Below are 21,409 nucleotides of genomic sequence, written 5' to 3' on the forward strand. Positions count from 1 at the left end.
TGATCACTAGACTGATTGGGTTTATTCGTGGATTTATTAAAGCAATAAAAACAAGGAATAAGGCTACAAAGTCCAAAGCTGGTAAATTATCATTAGGAGCAAGCCAAATGTCCCTCCAGCCCAATTACAATTCATTTTCACTGAAGCATTATGTTATTGTAAATTGTCATGCAGGGCAAACACAGTGTGTCCACATGCAGTGGTTTAATGGTTGTTGTTGTCTGCATTGAAGTGAAGTGCATTCTTACAAGGTGTGCATCAGGCTAAAGAAAAGGATATACAGCTAGTCTCTTATGGTGTATAAACTGTATAACTGTGTATATGAGCAATTCAACCTTGAGATTATTTGCACACTGTGTGATGATCTGCTGGTTATTTTCTTGTTCTGTTGCTGTTGATTTAGTTTTCTCATCTTTTGTCATTTGTTTTCAGTTCTGTCTTGTTTCCTGTTTCATTTTGTAGAGTTTTTTCCCCCCTTGTGTATTCTGTCTACTTTACTTCCTGTTCTCTGCTCCTGGTCATTAATTGTCACACCTGTTTCTTGTTTTGTAAAAAGTCCCTCTGTATTCATGCTCCCGTTTTCCTTCATGTGTGGCCAGTTCTTTGTGTGGGTTGTTCATATAGTCTAGGTTTTGGTTGTGTCTTTTGTTTAATCAACCGTCCATACTACCATCATCTACCTCTGCTGTTTCAGTCCTGCATTTGGTTCCCACTTCCTTGTATCCATCTTCCATGTTCCTTGACAGACTGTGCACTGCATGAAAAACAATCATTCTCTATCACATGAATTCCTCTGTTATTAAAAACCAAACAACTTTTGCCCCTATGGTGGCATTGTACACATTTAGAGTTAGGGTAGACTAAATAAAAAATGCACAAAATTACTGAGTGAGTCAGTCATAAAGAATGTTTGGTAACAGTGCATTTGATTTGTACCTGGAAGTCGGATTTTTCGAGTTCCCAATTGGAAATACAACATGAAGGTCCCTTGCGCCCAGATATCCAACTCCGAATTTTGAAGCAACTTACTTCTTCACCCAGTAAAGATGGCTGCCCAACATATCAATGGTTTATCCGTGGGTTGAGAAACAAGAAACAAGATCTGATGTTTTTTCAGCAGCAGTAATATAATCATTGAGAAATGGTTAACAAGAATTGCAAGGCTACAAACATAGCCTATAACCCACACCCCCACCCACTTTTTTATTGTTATTTTATATATATATATATATATATATATATATATATATATATATATATATATATATATATATTCCAGATTTTCAACAGATCTTTCTTTCTGGCCATTATCAAAAGCTGATTTTGTACATGTCGTTCCAATTTTTCAGCACTTTGTAATCCAGTTTCTGACATTCATTGCTCTGCTGTGGTCAGAACAGATGGATGTAGAAATGCCACGCCAGCAGGGATTACTAACACTAATATTAAAAGGAAATATTGCAACCAGTTCTTTGTTGTAATCCTTTGTTCTACTTTTCTAAACAAGAGATTTCATTACAAATTGTCAGTCTCAGACAAACATTAATTAGTACAGCACAGACATTTTAATGTCCTTCAAGACTTTGTAGAGAGGTGTCTGTCAGCACAACTCCTGCTGCTTGTAATTAAGAGGCCTCCCATGAGATGTCCAGGGGTGCTATCTGACCCTTTTTAGAGATCAGCTGTCAGTCAAACAGTGGGTAGTTTCTCCCACTGGATCTTGACTTCATCAGCTTCAACTAAGTAGTTTTAGCTCCCAATGCAGTCATGTAAAAAACAAAATACATCCAATTTATGTTCTAATATTTTCTGTATCAGAAAAAAAACTGGTCTTATCAATCTGGTAAGAGTAATAAGGTAATTTACAAACAAATTGGAGTCCATCAGTCTACTGTGACAGAAATTATTTACAAGTGGAAAACATTTAAGACAGTAACCTACCTTCCCAGGACACCAGTGTTGTGCCCTTAAAAAAGTAATAAGTCTTTTCCTTTAAACAATACACACCAATGAATAATAAATGCATACAATGGAACAATGCTTAGTGATTTAAATAATCTTTTTAGATCTCTAAGTAAGTTTTTAACAGTGAATACATGCACCATAAAATATTCCTTTCTTTTTAGCAGACAAATCAGATCAAATAAGCAAACTCTGGTCCGCTTCAAGTGAACAAAATACAAAAAGCAGACTACAGAGGAAAGGGCATTACGATTAAACACAACCATAACATACAGACGTGGGACAACAGGCGGCTGTGGGCTGGAAAAATAGCTTTCTGTCAAACGTGAAAGAACGCTGTAAAAGTTCTGATAGAAGACCATGTTTTCCCATGTTTTGCTTTAATATGGTGGAAATGGAAGCTGTTCTGCATTAACCAATAGATGAGCCAGTTTCCTTCTTCGTTGTGTCTCCTTCAGTAGTTCTTGATGCAGCTCCGCCTCTTGCAAGGAGGGAAACACGTTATTTAAAAGGTCAGGTTTGTTTATGTGCAGTGTGAAAGCAAACTTGGGCCAGGAGAATGTTGTGACGACCAACTGAACCAAGTCCCAAATTCTATCGAATCCACTGAACTCTCCTGGTGTGAATACGCCCTAAGGCCTCTAAACCGTAATGAACTCAGATAATGTTGTCAAGAAGATTTAGTTCAAGTTCTCCTACAATGCCATGAGAGACTGCTATCATACAGGAAAATAAATAAATAATAAATTAAATAACTCAGACAGTTACAATAACTTAACATAATATGAAATGCTTCAGATTATTCTGTGAGCTATGAGCCATCTTAAGGACTCATTCACCTTAGAGTTGGAGTTGAATTGCAAACAGACTCCCTACCCCTGTTCATAGTTATATCTGCTTTATGAAAATGCACAAATGCTTGTGCTGACAGGTGTCAGCATGCTACTAAAATATTCATAATGGTTGTTAAGACATGTAGCATTTCTCTTCACCTGCAGCCTTTTCTTCAGCCATTAACACACACACACACACACACACACTCATGTGCAGACAAATGGCAAGAATTACAAGAGCAGCAGCAACACAGTAATTCAGCCACGCTATCAGCTGGTGCAAGACCATCTCTGGCAACACCCTAAATGAGTTTTTGTGTCTCCAACAGTAAGATGGAGCACCGCTGATAAACCTGAGCCAAGGGCCTCGGCTCTCTAGTTCACAAAAGCACTAAATCAGTTTATCTCCTGCACTCCTGTCAGCTGTGGATGCATTGGAAGGATGAACTGGAAACAAAGAGAATGAGGTAAAATGGGTGAAACCTTGTCTGTGTAGGTTTGTGTGTATGCTGGTGTGTTTGGTGCTATGCAGCTGATACCTAAGATGATATAACTGAGGGCAAATTGTAAGAAGCACTGAAAACAAATGTGTGGTCCAGATTTTTTTTTTTTTTTTATGTGTGAGGACTTAAATCAGTTTTTGTTATGAGAAAGTGACTCTGTTATGCTGTGAAATTGCTAGGTCCTTTTGATGGAAAGCTGTAAATGGAAAAAATGTATGTTCTATAGTTATAGAAGGTCTATAAGTACAGCAAACTGTTATTTATAGAAAAGTTGGTCAAGATAAACTTAAAGGGAACCTCAACTTGGGGAAACAATTGACCTTGTTTGTGAGCATTTGTTTCAGCAATAAGTATGTTATCTTAAAAGTATTCAAGTCTGTTTAGTTTGTATAAATTTTGAAAAATTACATTCTGAGTGATGAGACGGAACGCTACCAGATGCTACTGTGATGGCTAAATATTGTCAAATTGAACCCAAGCACATTAAGAAAACAATGAAGAAATACTGTAAATACACTTGAAGATGAGGATGATCAGATGAGGAGTGAGTGGACCAAAATGGCTGCTGTTTGTCTAGCAGTTTGCCAGCACCGACTCGTTAACTCAAAGAGAGAGCTCTTCCTGCAAAGAGCTCTGCTTTCTGGGAGTAGTTGTTCATGGTAGGTATCAGGATCAAAGATATTTTAATAGACAAAAAAAAGTTGGGACACCCTTACCCATTACATTTAACCGTTCTCAGTGACGTCACATTGTTCATTTGCGCTGCTGCGTTGGGTGGCTACAACTATGACTATTAATTGTTTCTCATCAGGGATAGTGCTAGCGGACTTAACACTTTCCAAATCAGTTCAGTACTTTTGAAGTCAAGACAAACAGCGATATTTCGAAAAACGAGCGCTTGTTGGTGCTGAAAATCCAGATGATTTTCCTGGTTAACAGAAAAAACTCCAAAACATCCAACTGACAGATATTCCTACCCGTTTACCTTGACATTTACAACTACCTAGTCAATCAACAGTTGCACTTCACAAGGGCAGAATTAAAAGCATATGAGTCAGATTAGAGGCTTATAAATATTTTATGGCAGGATGGGTATCAAACCTTAAGCTTTGGAAAAAGCCCCAAAGTATCTCCTCTTTGTGTTAAATCTGAGTAAGAAAACAGACGCAGATAACGTTAACGCAATATCGATATATCTCGATGATTTAGGGGTTAACAATATAATTACTGTGAAAAAACTTTCTTATTTTAAATTTTGTTTATCGAGACCACGGAAGAAAATGCATGTCCAACTTTTCATTAACACCGAAAACCTCCCTCACCATGGTGATATGCTGTGATCCATGAAGGTTGAATTTGCTGAATCTCCAACCAGTTTCACCACGGTCGTATTTACACGGTGAGACACTTGAAAATATTTTGTTCATTTACTACTTGATTTACAGATAAACTTATTATTTGGCTGTCCTGCTGATTATGAACAATGTTTTTGCTTCTATTTCTCGTTTCATGAACAAGAATGAACAAGACCACTTTTAAAAGCTTCTTTTTTTTGCTTGCTGTCATCTTTCAAACTTCTGAGATCATCTTTTTGCCTTCTTTTCTCAGGAATGCAGACAAACACAAAGATAGACGGGACATAGGCTGGGGACAACGGGTTGTCTTTTACCTAGGGGATTTTTTTCAACACAAAAAGCTGGCTGCAACAGCCAACTAGAGCAGTGGTTCTTTAAACTGGGGATCGCAAGATCATTTCAGGCGTTCACTGGATAAATGTAAAAAGTATATTGCCTACATTTATATGATAAATTTGGGATTTTTTTTAATCAGGACTGTCAAAATTAAACCATTAACAAATAGATAAATCTTTTAAATTAGCACTTTTTTTTTGTAACAAATGGCAAAATATGTTATTTAGATTTGAAGCATCTTCAAGTACCAAGAAAAGAAGTCTAGTTGCCTTTATTTAAGTTCTTAGGATAGTCCACTCTGTCACAGTTTCAGGCATACCTCACTAATTTGATTCCCACCCATTCATCTATTTTGTAACAAACATGGCAGCACAAATAAATAACCAGATTGGGGTAAAACCATAGTTTTTAACTTGGTTCATTCTGTACTCTTTTGCCTCTTTTTATACACAAACTGGTTGCTGAGACGAATACGTTTTCTACCTCTTTTAATCTACATTTCAATAGAAGGCCATAGATGGGTCTGGAATGGATTCCAGCTGACACCAGCTCCGTCACCATTAGATGGAAGCTGTTCTCCAGCCCACTCTGTTTGTTTGTGCTTCATAATGTATGTTTAATGACATCCTTTCATTGTCATTTAGGCAAGTGGTTGTCATTTTGAATCATCACTGTCGAGGCTGATTTTGTCTTCAATTGAACATTGGCTCAGCGCACATGCTCATTAGTGACTTGAGTTAATAAAGTTGAGATTGGAAAGTAACTTTGCCAAAAGTCAACTGGCAGGCAGCAGAGTGCATGCTGCCAAATCCAGTCAGCTCCAGTTGGGTTAATTGGCGCTATCAATGGTAACTATGTGGCTTGTTAGCGAAAACAATTTTTAGGATAATACAAGCTGATTATCTTTCAACTAATGATTGAATTAGTGAATAATTTTTCTGGCATGTGTCAAAGGAACCTTTTTTTCTTGATTTAAATAACTCGGATTTGCTATTAAACACCATTTCAAAATGCATCTCTTTTCCTGCAGTGATTCAGATGCTTATGGGTTCATTACCAGTCATTAACTAAGCTGCAATTAAGCCTCATTTCACTGCTTTTCACACAAGCATATCTGATGAATCCTATTCTGAGCTGTCACCCTGCTCAACCTTTACACTTCAAAAACAACTCTGTCATCATTTGGTAAAAGTCCCACTGTGAATTTCTTTTTGATGAGGTGCAAGCTGTATGCAATCTGTGTCTTGGTCATGTTTCACTCGCTCATAGTTTGATGAAGAATACACCATCTGAATGAGAAGCATGGGAGAGGGGTTATTTTAGACAGCTTTTCTTCCTTTTTATATTCATCAAAGCTGTCAGATGAATGAGTCAAACAGCCTCAACTTCAATGGGTATTTAAGCAATTGAGGGGGTATTTAGGTAACTAAAGAGCAAAACCTTTCTCACATCTTGCCAGGATTTCATCTCACATACTGAGTGTAGACATGAATGCAATCACAGGTATTATGACTAACATTTTCTTATCTATGTGTATCTTGTATTAGAGGCAAGCATTTGAACATTAATTAAAACACTGGTGTTTGCTGCTGTAGTCCCAATGCTTTTTTAAATTATGTTTCAAAGCTTATCTAGTGATTTACAAATTTTTAAACTGAGTCTCTGATCCTGATGAGTGTGGATTCTGTCTTTACTGCAGGAGATATAGTCCATACATAACATCATCAGGCTGCCAAATAGCCTCCAGAGTTTAGTTCTTTAACCATCTTTGTTAGCGATGCAATCATTGTAAATACTGTCACATAGTTTAAATCTTTCTCTTTGATTTTTAACTCAACATCAGAATTATCTAGTGACACCTTGCGTCTTCTTCATTTACTGTTTTTTGTGGGTGATTTTTTGTTCTAATTTGACTTAAGTCTGAATCAGCCTCTGCAAACTTGTTTTAGCATTTTTAGAGCAGTTATCAGAAATGGAAACTTCTAAGCTGTGCACTGCTGTTGGTTGGGTTTATGGTTTAGATTTGCTCTGCAGTGGAAAACACACAAGTCAAAGTCAGCAAATGTTGGAACTTAGGAATGTCCACAACCCTCAAGACAGCCTACGTAGATTTAAACACATTTTCTTGCTCAAAATTTAATATTTTTCCAAAATCAAATTTCCAAAGTTCCAGGTAGACTATCCAGTCCTTATTTCACCACAGATAGGTCATTATTAAGATAAGGGAGGCAAAAAGGAGAGGGGAAAAAAAGTAGATTTTAGGAAACAATGACCTGGTTATTACAAATAAAGTGGTCATCTAATGTAAAAAATAAAGCAAAATTAGCAATAATAGTAATTTTTTTCCATCAAGAATTGTTTATTTAGAATAATCCTACATTGTATGTATTTAGTCACTGCTGCAGAAACACTTCACGGATAATGAGAAAAACTTCCTTAGAGTCAAATCAGTTTTATCTGTGTTTCTTAAGCCTATTACTTTGCATATCTGGTGATATTACAACCTTTACATCATCATACAATATAAACAGTTTGGACAGACAGTGACCCATGTAGGAAGCCAGCAAGGTGATGCTGTATACATACTGTATACATGCTGTATACATACTGTCTACATACTGTATACATGCTGTATACATGCTGTATACATACTGTATACATACTGTATACATACTGTATACATGCTGTAACCATGCTGTATACATGCTGTACTATGATCAATAACATGATAGCGCTGCTGTAGAACAACACATCAATAGTTTTGTAGCATTACTGCCAAAGTCATATTTTGGTCATATTGTGATGCCTGCCTAATTCTACGCTCCTAACAAATCTGATTCAATGTGCATCATTTCCTATAAAATTTAGGCAACTTTGCTGTGAGGTTAACAATTCGGAACAGAATAGAAAAGGACATTACATGCTGCATTCATTTGCACTTGGGCATTTGAGATTTACCCCAGTGAAGGGCAGTTTACACCAAATATTTGTTACAATTTGATTCCTTATTCTTGATCCCCACCCTGGTCCTGCCCTTGGTTATATGGCTTTAAATTTTGGTTGTTGTCTATCTATGCAATAAATTCTAGCTACGGTCTCATTTTTGGATGAACTCATATCAGCAGCACTTTATTCAAGCTACAGCATTAAAATGGCAGCAATTGTGGAAATATTTGGAAATATTTGAACATTTCTAGTTATTAGACATATATGTTTAATAATCAAAATCAACAGGGGTGCAGAAAGACAGTTGTTTGGCTGTTTTCCTGCTTCCAAGCTAAGACTTTATTACACATTTAGATTGCTGGCTGACCCACCCGACCACGATTTACTAACGAAGAACATGAACTTTATGTATTAGGAAAGTTAATGCGACATAAGAGAGGCTCCTTAATTGGCTGCACTTTATCATAGATCCAAAATCCATGAAAAATAGAAATGCTCAGCAAAATAGCTTTACTGTCAATATTTTAGAGACTTCTTCAACATTAATGAATCACGTTGTCAGGGGAAGTTGTCTTTTTAAGAGGAGCCATTGTTTTGAATAAGTAATGAGTTTCAGCACTGTTACCTTTTATGCCTCGCTGCCAAATATAGACATGTGCATGTGCTACTACTGCACCAGTGTGTCAAGGACAGAAAGGCAGACAAGGCAGCAGAAGGTACAGCAGGAGTTTTGAGAGAAAACCAAAGCTTAAAAAATAAACGCTGATGTTGTTTTTTTAAATTAGTCATCAATTACTTTGATAGTCAACGTAATCACAATTAATCGACTATTCTTGGCAGTCAATAGCCCCAAACGACCTGGATCACACTGCCTGCAGCCTTAACGGGTATGACTTCCTTGCAACAGGTTAATTGGTTAGTTAGGTTTCTCCAGTGTTGGGAAAGTTCATTTTCTACATAAACTAGCTCAAAGTTCAGTTCACACAGTTAAAATGAACTAGCTGAGTTCATAGTTCATAATTCAAATTTTTGAACTAAGTTCACAGTTCTAAAAATGAACTAGTTCATTGTTTCCCCCAATATGTTGCTGCGAGCTATTACCCTTGGAATACTGGCTTTTTCCTATTGTTGCCACCCATTCAGTCCATGCTCGTAGCCAGCTGCAGTTTTCACTGCTACAGTATAAAAACATGAGGAAAAACTTGCTTGAATGGTCTTTTTTTTAATGAGGAATTAATAAACTATCTAATGTAGAAACCAGACTGAGCTAGGAAATAAATGATAAACCTGAAAGTGCAATACTTAAAGTGCAAAACACCTAACATTATTTATCTTTGCATTAAGTCACTTTACAATAATGTTTTTCAGGCAGAATTAGAGTTCGTTCAGTTCTTACGCCGTTTTTTAAAGCTTCGGTAAACGGCGAAAAATACGACATTCTTGGCGGTCATTAAACGCTGCTTTTTGCGTTCAATGAACGTTTTGTCGCACCTTAACGCGCGTTAAAAATGGCGTTTTGTGCAACTAAAACACGCGTAAAAAGCGCCATTTTGTTGTATTATAATTATTCCAGCCCCTTTTTGAACAGCCAGTAAAATTGAACAGTGATTATCCAATCAGAAAGGAATAATGGCAGACCACTTCAGTTCATCACTGATCTCTGCTGAAGGATGTCTGCATTGTTCCAGTGACCCTGTGGTCTGCTTGTGTGCTTACATCTCCAGCCATATTCAAATGCACTGCCAGGATACAGATTCAAATATAGATAAACTTTTTTATATCTTTTATAAAGAAAGAGAAAGAAAAAAAAGAAGTATTCTTTGTTCGCAGATGTCGACATACATGCATTATTGTCTGACACCACACACTGAGCACCAACCTATGCATTACAATGAGACAGACTAAAGACAGACAGAATTTCTATACAGATTTTTATTTCAGAGAGATAAGCATAGTGAAGATTGAACTCAAAAACTACCTCCAATTCAACAGCATATTTTATTTGCTATATCTTATGCTGTTATCTGCTGCTTTTAACACCATTTTAGCCACAAAACGGAGTATTTTATTGTGGCTAAAACAGCGTTAAGGACAGAAAGACAGACAAGGTAGCACCTTTTTCAGGGTATGCTTGTTTCACTTGAGTGGATTCAGAAAATCAGTACTTAACTGGGACCATAGGTAAAAATGTATGGATAACCAAACCAGAAATCTCTAGTAAACATTATGTTTTTATTGTGTTTTTTTCTTTTTATACATGCATGTATATATTTCCCCAATGGAAGAAAAACACAATAACTTGTTAACTCACAGTAAAATACTCATTTAAAAACAAACTGTACTTTTACAAACATACTGTATGCTAAGTATAAAGCTAAGGTAATCATACATTCTGACATACTGCTTCTGCTACTATAGAATTAACCTACAATAAATTAGCATGTATAAGGAGCTGATCATCATTCCTATAGGTTTGTTAAATATGTAGATGAATTACCACACTGTACTACTCAGAGTGTTGAGTAATTTAGATGCATTACCATGGTGTCTGCCTTGTTACATTTCATCAACTAAATAAAACATTTCAAATAGTGTTTCTTTCTCACAAAATATATAACATAAAACTATGCAATATTTCCAAAATTTCAACCCTATTCGTACAGGATCTGCTTCACATCTTGGAGAGATTGTTAAACAAAATCCAATATAAAGTCAGCCATCCTGATGTAGATCTTGATTATTTCACTTTATGTGCTCTCATGATGTCATCTTAGTTTGAGGCAGTAGCTGATCACATGGATTTACCAGAGATCCACTGAGTTATAATATTACTGACAATTAAGGGTCTACTTTTAAAAGTAGATAGGGAAATTAAAAAATGATTATAACAAGCAAACTTTGGTGGCAAGAAAAAACTGGTAAATTGATTCTCATTCTGATCTAGCCTGGAGTCAGTGTGTCAACTAAAACAAGCACACCCTGCAGAAATGCGGTGAAGAATGGCTTGGTCAGCAGGTTCAGGAGGTTTGAACCTCAAATACTAAACTTGAGAAGAGGAGCAGAGTTTTGAAAAGAACAATGATATATTAGAGAGCAAGAAGTGACTTTCTGAGTGTGAGAGTAGAGTTTTGATAGACAGAAATATAATTTTTGAGTGTGAAAACAAGAAATCTTGCGCTCAAATCAAACAATTACGCTATTAATAAAAAATAAAGAACTACCGCTATGAAAATGAACTGAACTATAAACTAGTTAATGAGAAGCATGAACTTACACAGCACTGCTTGACACTAGACACTAATCCACCTCTCTGACCTCTAGGCCACCACTCCTCCTCATTAATCCCACAGGGTGAAATAACTGAACGTGGATCACTTACCCAACCAACACATTTTTCTACCAAACCACCTCCCTGGTTCTGTTAATAGCTGCAGCTTTGCCTGTTTTAGGTGAAAATGTGTTTGTTTTCTTCATGCAGCTCAGTCAGCAGAGTTTGAGCCGTTGATTTTGCCTTTTGTGTCATTCATTTTAACAGGTTTTATTTAATCCCTTCATTTGGGCTTGTTGGATTTTATGATAATTTTGATAATTTGTTGAAGTCATTTAATGCACAAACTGAAACTATTTTAACGGGAGATTTTAACATAAATTGGATGGACAATAGTAAAAAGGAAAAACTCAAAGTGATTGCAGCAAAACATAAATTGCATCAGATCATAATCACTTACAACCTCTTAATGGGTCTGTCTGATCAAAATATGACCTTAATTGTCAGAAAACTGACCAAAAAACGACTCCAGACAGGTACTCTGAGGATCCCTTCTTTGCAGCATATTTTGCTGTATGTAAATGCCGTCAGATCTTAAATCATTCATACCGTTTCCCACATAGGTCCTGTTTCCTTATGGCAGCGCTGTATTCATAAATGCTCATTCTGCTAACATTCCAACAGATGCTTCTTGGCCTTTCTTCTACTGACGTTCGTACATGGTTGGAGGTACATGGGTGATGGTGTTGTGAAACTGTTTGCTAGATCCAACAGCACAAGTATGTGATGTGCTGGCTAGAGGCTGCCATTTCTCCTCGTGTATAGCAAGAAATGGCTGATGTCTAGTGTCCAATAAGAAGTGTAATAAACTGCTGTAAAATGTCTAAATAAAGCACACAATATTTCCAGTTGATTATTGTGCATTCCAGTTGTCCTCTGAACTCATTTTCTGAAGGAAATTTTGCCAGAAAATGACAAAATGCTCTAGTTTATTCGAATGGTAAACACCTAAATAGCAGACATTATAACTGACATATTTATAAATTTAGTTCCCCAAATGGCTCATAATTAAATAAAAAAAACAAAGAAACTCAGCTAAATAACAGAAAACATTTTCTCAGAACAAATATAAAAAATAACCTGAACTGAATTATCCAACAAAGGTGGATTTTTACTATCAGAGATAAATAGTTCCAACAGATATACTCTTAATACAAACTTTTTTTAAAAAAAATAAGAACTATAATATTGAGACAATTAAACTCTTTACCAAAGGCAAACTTATTTGTATAGCACATTTCATGTACAAGACAATTCAAAGTACTTTCCATAAAACATCACAGCAGGATGCAGAAAGCAATACAAGTGCATTAAAAAACAAAATACTACTAGACTGTTTTCCTCTGCAGGTGTGAAGTAACATCTCCTGCTTTACACACTTGTTTCCACCCAAATGTAAAAACAGTTCATCACTTTCAGATTTTACAGCACAGAGAAAACTTGAATCATATTTAAAAACATTAAAATCCCATAAACTGATGAAAATCTCAGTTATTCAGGTTTCTCTTTCATGGTAATACTTGTGGAATGAGCACAAAATCTTTAACAATTCAAAGTCAGGACTTTTTATTTCATCAGAAGAGAGTTTGTTTGAGCTTCAAGTCAAGTGAAAAGGCCCGTGTGAAGCAGCATTCCCAGTTAGAGCAAGGAGTACGTGGTTTCGGTGCTGAGCGTGGAGGTGGAGGAACGGAGGCAGAAATAATGGGATGCACAGTTGTGGAGGAATGGCTCTTGGTCGACTGCTGCCTGATCTGGATGTCTGTGAAGTCCAGCTGGGTCTGGAGGAAAATCACAGTAAAGAATGATATGCATTCAGAGACCAAAGGCTTTATTTGGGTTGAGAATAGTGGATCAGTCTATTTCCTTTACCTTTTAAAAACATCTGACCCAGCACCTTCATCATGATGGTCTCTGAGGAAGTGCTCTTCATTTGACTCTGCGTAGACTTGACCATCGTCTGTCTGATCACTGATGAACTTCCTAATGTCGGCCTGAAAGGAAACAAAGATATAATCAATCAAAGAAGGACAGCAGTGTGTCGGTGGTTGAACAGATCAGTCAGTGAAAAGGTCAAAGCAAGAGAAATGATCGGTTCAAAGCAAGGCTCATTTAAACAGGAACATTTCCCTTACCATGAAGCTTCCTTTCATCAACACCTCCTTTATCAGCTGGAAGATGGAGAAGGAGACTGCAGAAGGAGGTGAGGCTTGAATTTTCTGCAGGTGGATGGTAAAAGCAGCAGGTGGAGGTTGAAGGTGGATGTTTCTTCCTGGAGGTGGATGCCTTGCAGGTTGATGGCAGAGACTGCAGGTGGAGCTACATGTACAAAGATAGATGGAAGATGATGGAGGCTGTAGCTGAAGAGAGGATGTTACCATGGAGACGATTTAGGAGGAGGTTCCATCTGTAGATTTGTTTTTAAATAGTGTAAGTTGGAAAGTATGTGAATAGATGGAGGTGTTTTAACTCAAGGTGGATGATAGAGTCTGCAGGTTAAGGATGAAGGTGAGATTTACCTTAAGGGTGGTGCGAGAAGGTGGAGGCTGAAGGTGGATTTAGTTTCTTGATGTCAGAGGTGGTCGGTATAGAAGGAAGGTGGATTTTTCTTCCTGGAGGTGGATGCTTTGCAGGTGGGTGTCAGAGACTGCAGATGGAGCTGTGTCATTTTAGTCTGAAAGACAATTAAAATTCTGAGTGTCAAAGCAGAAGGTGGAGGACTCCATCAGCCAGACTGCAGATACAGAGGAACATAAAAATACCTCAAGTTAATGGAGCTAGATGGAAGATGAGATGGAGCTGAAGAGAGGATGTTACCATGGAGGCGATTCAGGTGGAGGTTTAATGTGTAGTTCTGTTTCTAACAGTGTAAGTTGGAAGATGAGCTGGATGGAGGTGTGGGGTTTAGCAGTGTGGCCTCCCAGCAAGAAGGTTCCTGGCTTGAAGCTCAGCTGGAACCTTTCTGTGTGGAGTCTGCATGTTCTCCTCGTGCACGTGTGGCTTCTCTCCAGGTACTCTGGATTCTGAGTGAGTGAGGGTGCTTGTTTGTCTCTGTGTGTTGGTCCTGCGATGGACTGGTGACTTGTCCAAGGTGGACCCTGTCTCTTGTCTGGTAACTAGTAGATAGATGGTGGTGGCAGAGGGTGGAGTCAGGAGGGTGGTGTTTTTCAAGCCGATGGTGGTGGCTGCAGGTGGACACGGGAGGCTGGCCTTTTGCAAGCCACTGGTGGTGGCTGCAGGTGGAGACGACAGGCTGGTGTTTTGCAAGCCGATGGTGGTGGCTGCAGGTGTAGACGAGAGGCTGGTGTTTTGGAAGCCGATGGTGGTGGCTGCAGGTGGAGAGGGGAGGCTGGTGTTTTGCAAACCGATGGCGGTGGCTGCACGTGTAGACGAGAGGCTAGTGTTGTGGAAGCCGATGGTGGTGGCGGCAGGTGGAGAGGGGAGGCTGGTGTTTTGCAAGCCGATGGTGGTGGCTGCAGGTGGAGAGGGGAGGCTGGTGTTTTGCAAGCCGATGGTGGTGGCTGCAGGTGGGAGGCTGGTGTTCAGCAAGCCGATGGTGGTGGCTGAAGGTGGACAGGGGATGCTGGTGTTCAGCAAGCCTATGGTGGTGGCTGCAGATGGAGAGGGGATGCTGGTGTTCAGCAAGCCAATGGTGGTGGCTGCAGGTGGACACGGGAGGCTGGCCTTTTGCAAGCCACTCGTGGTGGCTGCAGGTGGAGACGACAGGCTGGTTTCAGCAAGGCGATGGTGGTAGCTGCAGGTGGAGAGGGGATGCTGGTGTTCAGCAAGCCGATGGTGGTGGCTGCAGGTGGAGAGGGGATGCTGGTGTTCAGCAAGCCGATGGTGGTGGCTGCAGGTGGAGAGGGGATGCTGGTGTTCAGCAAGCCGATGGTGGTGGCTGCAGGTGGAGAGGGGATGCTGGTGTTCAGCAAGCCGATGGTGGTGGCTGCAAGTGGAGAGGGGAGGCTGGTGTTCAGCAAGCCGATGGTGGTGGCTGCAGTTGGAGAGGGGAGGCTGGTGTTTTGCAAGCCGATGGTGGTGGCTGCAGGTGGACACGGGAGGCTGGCCTTTTGTAAGCCAGTGCTGGTGGCTGCAGGTGCAGACGAGAGGCTGGTGTTTTGCAAGCCGATGGTGGTGGCTGCAGTTGGAGAGGGGAGGCTGGTGTTTTGCAAGCCGATGGTGGTGGCTGCAGGTGGACACGGGAGGCTGGCCTTTTGCAAGCCAGTGGTGGTGGCTGCAGGTGGAGACGAGAGGCTGGTGTGTTGCAAGCCGATGGTGGTGGCTGCAGGTGGGAGGCTGGTGTTCAGGAAGCCGATGGTGGTGGCTGCAGGTGGAGAGGGGATGCTGGTGTTCAGCAAGCCGACGGTGGTGGCTACAGGTGGAGAGGGGAGGTTTGGTGTTTTGCAAGCCGATGGTGGTGGCTGCAGGTGGAGAGGGGAGGTTGGTGTTTCTCAAGCCGATGGTGGTAGCTGCAGGTGGAGAGGGGATGCTGGTGTTCAGCAAGCCGACGGTGGTGGATACAGGTGGAGAGGGGATGCTGGTATTTTGCAAGCCAATGGTGGTGGCTGCAGGTGGAGAGGGGAGGTTGGTGTTTTGCAAGCCGATGGTGGTGGCTGCAGGTGGGAGGCTGGTGTTCAGCAAGCCAATGGTGGTGGCTGAAGGTGGAGAGGGGATGCTGGTGGTCAGCAAGCCGATGGTGGCAGCTGCAGTTGGAGAGGGGAGGCTGGTGTTTTACAAGCCGATGGTTGTGGCTGCAGGTGGACACGGGAGGCTTGCCTTTTGCAAGCCAGTGGTGGTGGCTGCAGATGGAGACGAGAGGCTGGTGTTTTGGAAGCCGATGGTGGTGGCTGCAGGTGTAGACGACAGGCTGGTGTTTTGGAAGCCGACAATGGTGGCGGCAGACGGAGAGGGGAGGCTGGTGTTTTGCAAGCCGATGGTGGTGGCTGCAGGTGGGAGGCTGGTGTTCAGCAAGCCGATGGTGGTGGCTGCAGGTGGAGAGGGGATGCTGGTGTTCAGCAAGCCGACGGTGGTGGTTGCAGGTGGAGAGGGGAGGCTGGTGTTTTGCAAGCCGATGGTGGTGGCTGCAGGTCCAGAGGGGAGGCTGGTGTTTTGCAAGCCGATGGTGGTGGCTGCAGGTGGGAGGGGATGCTGGTGTTCAGCAAGCCGATGGTGGTGGTTGCAGGTGGAGAGGGGAGGCTGTTGTTTTGCAAGCCGATGGTAGCGGCTACAGGTGTAGACGAGAGGCTGGTGTTTTGCAAGCCGATGGTGGTGGGTGCAGGTGTAGACGAGAGGCTGGTGTTTTGGAAGCCGATGGTGGTGGCTGCAGGCGGAGACGAGAGGCTAGTGTTTTGGAAGCCGATGGTGGTGGCGGTAGGTGGAGAGGGGAGGCTGGTGTTTTGCAAGCCAATGGTGGTGGCTGCACGTGGAGAAGGGAGGCTGGTGTTTTGCAAGCCGATGTTGGTGGCTGCAGGTGGGAGGGGATGCTGGTGTTCAGCAAGCCGATGGTGGTGGCTGCAGGTGGAGACGAGAGGCTGGTGTTTTGCAAGCCGATGGTGGTGGGTGCAGGTGTAGACGAGAGGCTGGTGTTTGGAAGCCGATGGTGGTGGCTGCAGGTGGAGAGGGGAGGCTGGTGTTTTGCAAGCCGATGGTGGTGGCTGCAGTTGGAGACGAGAGGCTAGTGTTTTGGAAGCCGATGGTGGTGGCTGCAGGTGGAGAGGGGATGCTGGTTTCAGCAAGGCGATGGTGGTGGCTGCAGGTGGAGAGGGGATGCTGGTGTTCAGCAAGCCGATGGTGGTGGCTGCAGGTGGAGAGGGGATGCTGGTGTTCAGCAAGCCGATGGTGATGGCTGCAGGTGGAGAGGGGATGCTGGTGTTCAGCAAGCCGATGGTGGTGGCTGCAGGTGGAGAGGGGATGCTGGTGTTCAGCAAGCCGATGGTGGTGGCTGCAAGTGGAGAGGGGAGGCTGGTGTTCAGCAAGCCGATGGTGGTGGCTGCAGGTGGACACGGGAGGCTGGCCTTTTGCAAGCCAGTGGTGGTGGCTGCAGGTGGAGACGAGAGGCTGGTGTGTTGCAAGCCGATGGTGGTGGCTGCAGGTGGGAGGCTGGTGTTCAGCAAGCCGATGGTGGTGGCTGCAGGTGGAGAGGGGATGCTGGTGTTCAGCAAGCCGACGGTGGTGGCTGCAGGTGGAGAGGGGAGGCTGGTGTTTTGCAAGCCGATGGTGGTGGCTGCAGGTGGAGAGGGGAGGTTGGTGTTTCTCAAGCCAATTGTGGTGGCTGCAGGTGAAGAGGGGATGCTGGTGTTCAGCAAGCCGACGGTGGTGGATACAGGTGGAGAGGGGATGCTGGTGTTTTGCAAGCCGATGGTGGTGGCTGCAGGTGGAGAGGGGAGGTTGGTGTTTTGCAAGCCGATGGTGGTGGCTGCAGGTGGGAGGCTGGTGTTCAGCAAGCCAATGGTGGTGGCTGAAGGTGGAGAGGGGATGCTGGTGTTCAGCAAGCCGATGGTGGCAGCTGCAGTTGGAGAGGGGAGGCTGGTGTTTTACAAGCCGATGGTGGTGGCTGCAGGTGGACACGGGAGGCTGGCCTTTTGCAAGCCAGTGGTGGTGGCTGCAGGTGGAGACGAGAGGCTGGTGTTTTGGAAGCCGATGGTGGTGGCTGCAGGTGTAGACGAGAGGCTGGTGTTTTGGAAGCCGACAGTGGTGGCGGCAGGCGGAGAGGGGAGGCTGGTGTTTTGCAAGCCGATGGTGGTGGCTGCAGGTGGGAGGCTGGTGTTCAGCAAGCCGATGGTGGTGGCTGAAGGTGGAGAGGGGATGCTGGTGTTCAGCAAGCCTATGGTGGTGGCTGCAGGTGGAGAGGGGATGCTGGTGTTCAGCAAGCCAATGGTGGTGGCTGCAGGTGGACACGGGAGGCTGGCCTTTTGCAAGCCACTCGTGGTGGCTGCAGGTGGAGACGACAGGCTGGTTTCAGCAAGGCGATGGTGGTGGCTGCAGGTGGAGAGGGGATGCTGGTGTTCAGCAAGCCGATGGTGGTGGCTGCAGGTGGAGAGGCGATGCTGGTGTTCAGCAAGCCGATGGTGGTGGCTGCAGGTGGAGAGGGGATGCTGGTGTTCAGCAAGCCGATGGTGGTGGCTGCAGGTGGAGAGGGGATGCTGGTGTTCAGCAAGCCGATGGTGGTGGCTGCAAGTGGAGAGGGGAGGCTGGTGTTCAGCAAGCCGATGGTGGTGGCTGCAGTTGGAGAGGAGAGGCTGGTGTTTTGCAAGCCGATGGTGGTGGCTGCAGGTGGACACGGGAGGCTGGCCTTTTGCAAGCCAGTGGTGGTGGCTGCAGGTGGAGACGAGAGGCTGGTGTGTTCCAAGCCGATGGTGGTGGCTGCAGGTGGGAGGCTGGTGTTCAGCAAGCCGATGGTGGTGGCTGCAGGTGGAGAGGGGAGGGTGGTGTTTTGCAAGCCGATGGTGGTGGCTGCAGGTGGACACGGAAGGCTGGCCTTTTGCAAGCCAGTGGTGGTGGCTGCAGTTGGAGACGAGAGGTTGGTGTTTTGCAAGCCGATGGTGGTGGCTGCAGGTGTAGACGAGACGCTGTTGTTTTGGAAGCCGATGGTGGTGGCGGCAGGTGGAAAGGGGAGGCTGGTGTGTTGCAAGCCGATGGTGGTGGCTGCAGGTGGAGAGGGGAGGCTGGTGTTCAGCAAGCCGATGGTGGTGGCTGAAGGTGGGAGGCTGGTGTTCTGCAAGCCGATGGTGGTGGCTGCAGGTGGAGAGGGGAGGCTGTTGTTATGCAAGCCGATGGTGGTGGCTGCAGGTGGAGACAGGAGGCTTGCCTGTTGCAAGCCGGTGGTGGTGGCTGCAGGTGGAGACGAGAGGCTGGCCATCTGCAAGCCGATGTTGGCTGCTGCAGGTGGAGAGGGGAGGCTGGTTTTTGCAAGCCGATGGTGGTGGCTGCAGGTGGAGAGGGGAGGCTGGTTTTTGCAAGCCGATGGTGGTGGCTGCAGGTGGAGAGGGGAGGCTGGTGTTTTGCAAGCCGATGGTGGTGGCTGCAGGTGTAGACAGCGGGAGGCTAGTGCCTTTTGGCAAGGCCAGTATGGTGGATGGCTGCAGGTGGAGATCGAGAGGCTGGTGTGAGCAAGCCGATGGGTGTTGCTAAGGTGTAACGAATAGCTGTGTTCAGAAGAGCCATAGATGAAACAGGGATTTGGTGTTTTGAAAGATGAGGCTTAGAGTGCTGACGGGGCTTGTGTGTTTATTGGATGGATGGTGTAGGCTGCCGAGTGGAAGGGATGCTAGTGTTCGGAAGACGATGGTGGTGCGCTGCAGGTGTAGACGAGCAGTGTTTTAAAAGCCAATGGTGGTTCCTGCAAGTGGAGAGGGGAGGCTGGTGTTCAGCAAGCCGATGGTGGTGGCTGCAGGTGGAGAGGGGATGCTGGTGTTCAGCAAGCCGATGGTGGTGGCTGCAGGTGGAGAGGGGAGGCTGCTTTTTGCAAGCCGATGGTGGTGGCTGCAGGTGGAGAGGGGAGGCTGCTTTTTGCAAGCCGATGGTGGTGGCTGCAGGTGGAGAGGGGAGGCAGGTGTTCAGCAAGCCGATGGTGGTGGCTGCAGGTGGAGAGGGGATGATGGTGTTCAGCAAGCCGATGGTGGTGGCTGCAGGTGGAGAGGGGATGCTGGTCTTTTGCAAGCCGATGGTGGTGGCTGCAGGTGGATAAGAGAGGCGGGCCTTCTGCAAGCCGATGGTGGTGGCTGCAGGTGGAAAGGGGAAGCTGGTGTTCAGCAAGCCGATGGTGGTGGCTGCAGGTGGAGAGGGGATGCTGGTGTTCAGCAAGCCGATGGTGGTGGCTGCAGGTGGAGAGGGGATGCTGGTGTTCAGCAAGCCGATGGTGGTGGCTGCAGGTGGAGAGGGGATGCTGGTGTTCAGCAAGCCGATGGTGGTGGCTGCAGGTGGAGAGGGGATGCTGGTGTTCAGCAAGCCGATGGTGGTGGCTGCAGGTGGAGAGGGGATGCTGGTGTTCAGCAAGCCGATGGTGGTGGCTGCAGGTGGAGAGGGGAGGCTGGTGTTTTGGAAGCCGATGGTGGTGGCTGCAGGTGGAGAGGGGAGGCTGGTGTTTTGCAAGCCGATGGTGGTGGCTGCAGGTGGACACGGGAGGCTGGCCTTTTGCAAGCCAGTGGTGGTGGCTGCAGGTGGAGACGAGAGGCTGGTGTTTTGCAAGCCGATGGTGGTGGCTGCAGGTGTAGACGAGAGGCTGGTGTTTTGGAAGCCGATGGTGGTGGCGGCAGGTGGAGAGGGGAGGCTGGTGTGTTGCAAGCCGATGGTGGTGGCTGCAGGTGGAGAGGGGAGGCTGGTGTTCAGCAAGCCGATGGTGGTGGCTGAAGGTGGGAGGCTGGTGTTCTGCAAGCCGATGGTGGTGGCTGCAGGTGGAGAGGGGAGGCTGGTGTTTTGCAAGCCGATGGTGGTGGCTGCAGGTGGAGAGGGGATGCTGGTGTTCAGCAAGCCGATGGTGGTGGCTGCAGGTGGAGAGGGGATGCTGGTGTTCAGCAAGCCGATGGTGGTGGCTGCAGGTGGAGAGGGGATGCTGGTGTTCAGCAAGCCGATGGTGGTGGCTGCAGGTGGAGAGGGGATGCTGGTGTTCAGCAAGCCGAAGGTGGTGGCTGCAGGTGGAGAGGGGAGGCTGGTGTTCAGCAAGCCGATGGTGGTGGCTGCAGGTGGAGAGGGGATGCTGGTGTTCAGCAAGCCGATGGTGGTGGCTGCAGGTGGAGAGGGGAGGCTGGTGTTCAGCAAGCCGATGGTGGTGGCTGCAGGTGGAGAGGGGAGGCTGGTGTTATGCAAGCCGATGGTGGTGGCTGCAGGTGGAGAGGGGATGCTGGTGTTCAGCAAGCCGATGGTGGTGGCTGCAGGTGGAGAGGGGATGCTGGTGATTAGCAAGCCGATGGTGGTGGCTGCAGGTGGAGACGAGAGGCTGGTGTTTTGTAAGCCGATGGTGGTGGCTGCAGGTGTAGACGAGAGGCTGGCGTTTTGGAAGCTGATGGTGGTGGCGGCAGGTGGAGAGGGGAGGCTGGTGTTCTGCAAGCCGATGGTGGTGGCTGCAGGTGGAGAGGGGAGGCTGGTGTTTTGTGAGCTGATGGTGGTGGCTGCAGGTGGGAGGCTGGTTTTCAGCAAGCCGATGGTGGTGGC

At 45.1% G+C, this 21,409-nt stretch overlaps 1 long non-coding RNA gene across 2 annotated transcripts; it reads right to left on the minus strand.

Moving 5' to 3' along the window:
* Nucleotides 1-13,526: 13,526 nt before the first annotated feature.
* On the minus strand, nucleotides 13,527-14,091 carry LOC121656305. 2 transcript variants are annotated; one of them, XR_006013384.1, is made up of 3 exons: nucleotides 14,078-14,091; nucleotides 13,780-13,994; nucleotides 13,527-13,614 (listed from the first exon to the last, which is right to left on the minus strand). It is a non-coding gene; the product is annotated as an uncharacterized LOC121656305 (long non-coding RNA). The 2 variants fall into 2 exon arrangements; XR_006013385.1 differs by lacking the exon at nucleotides 13,527-13,614 and adding an exon at nucleotides 13,630-13,667.
* Between the last annotated feature and the right edge of the window lie 7,318 nt (nucleotides 14,092-21,409).

Source organism: Melanotaenia boesemani, chromosome 17 (genome assembly GCF_017639745.1).
Source record: "Melanotaenia boesemani isolate fMelBoe1 chromosome 17, fMelBoe1.pri, whole genome shotgun sequence".
NCBI lineage: Eukaryota > Metazoa > Chordata > Actinopteri > Atheriniformes > Melanotaeniidae > Melanotaenia > Melanotaenia boesemani.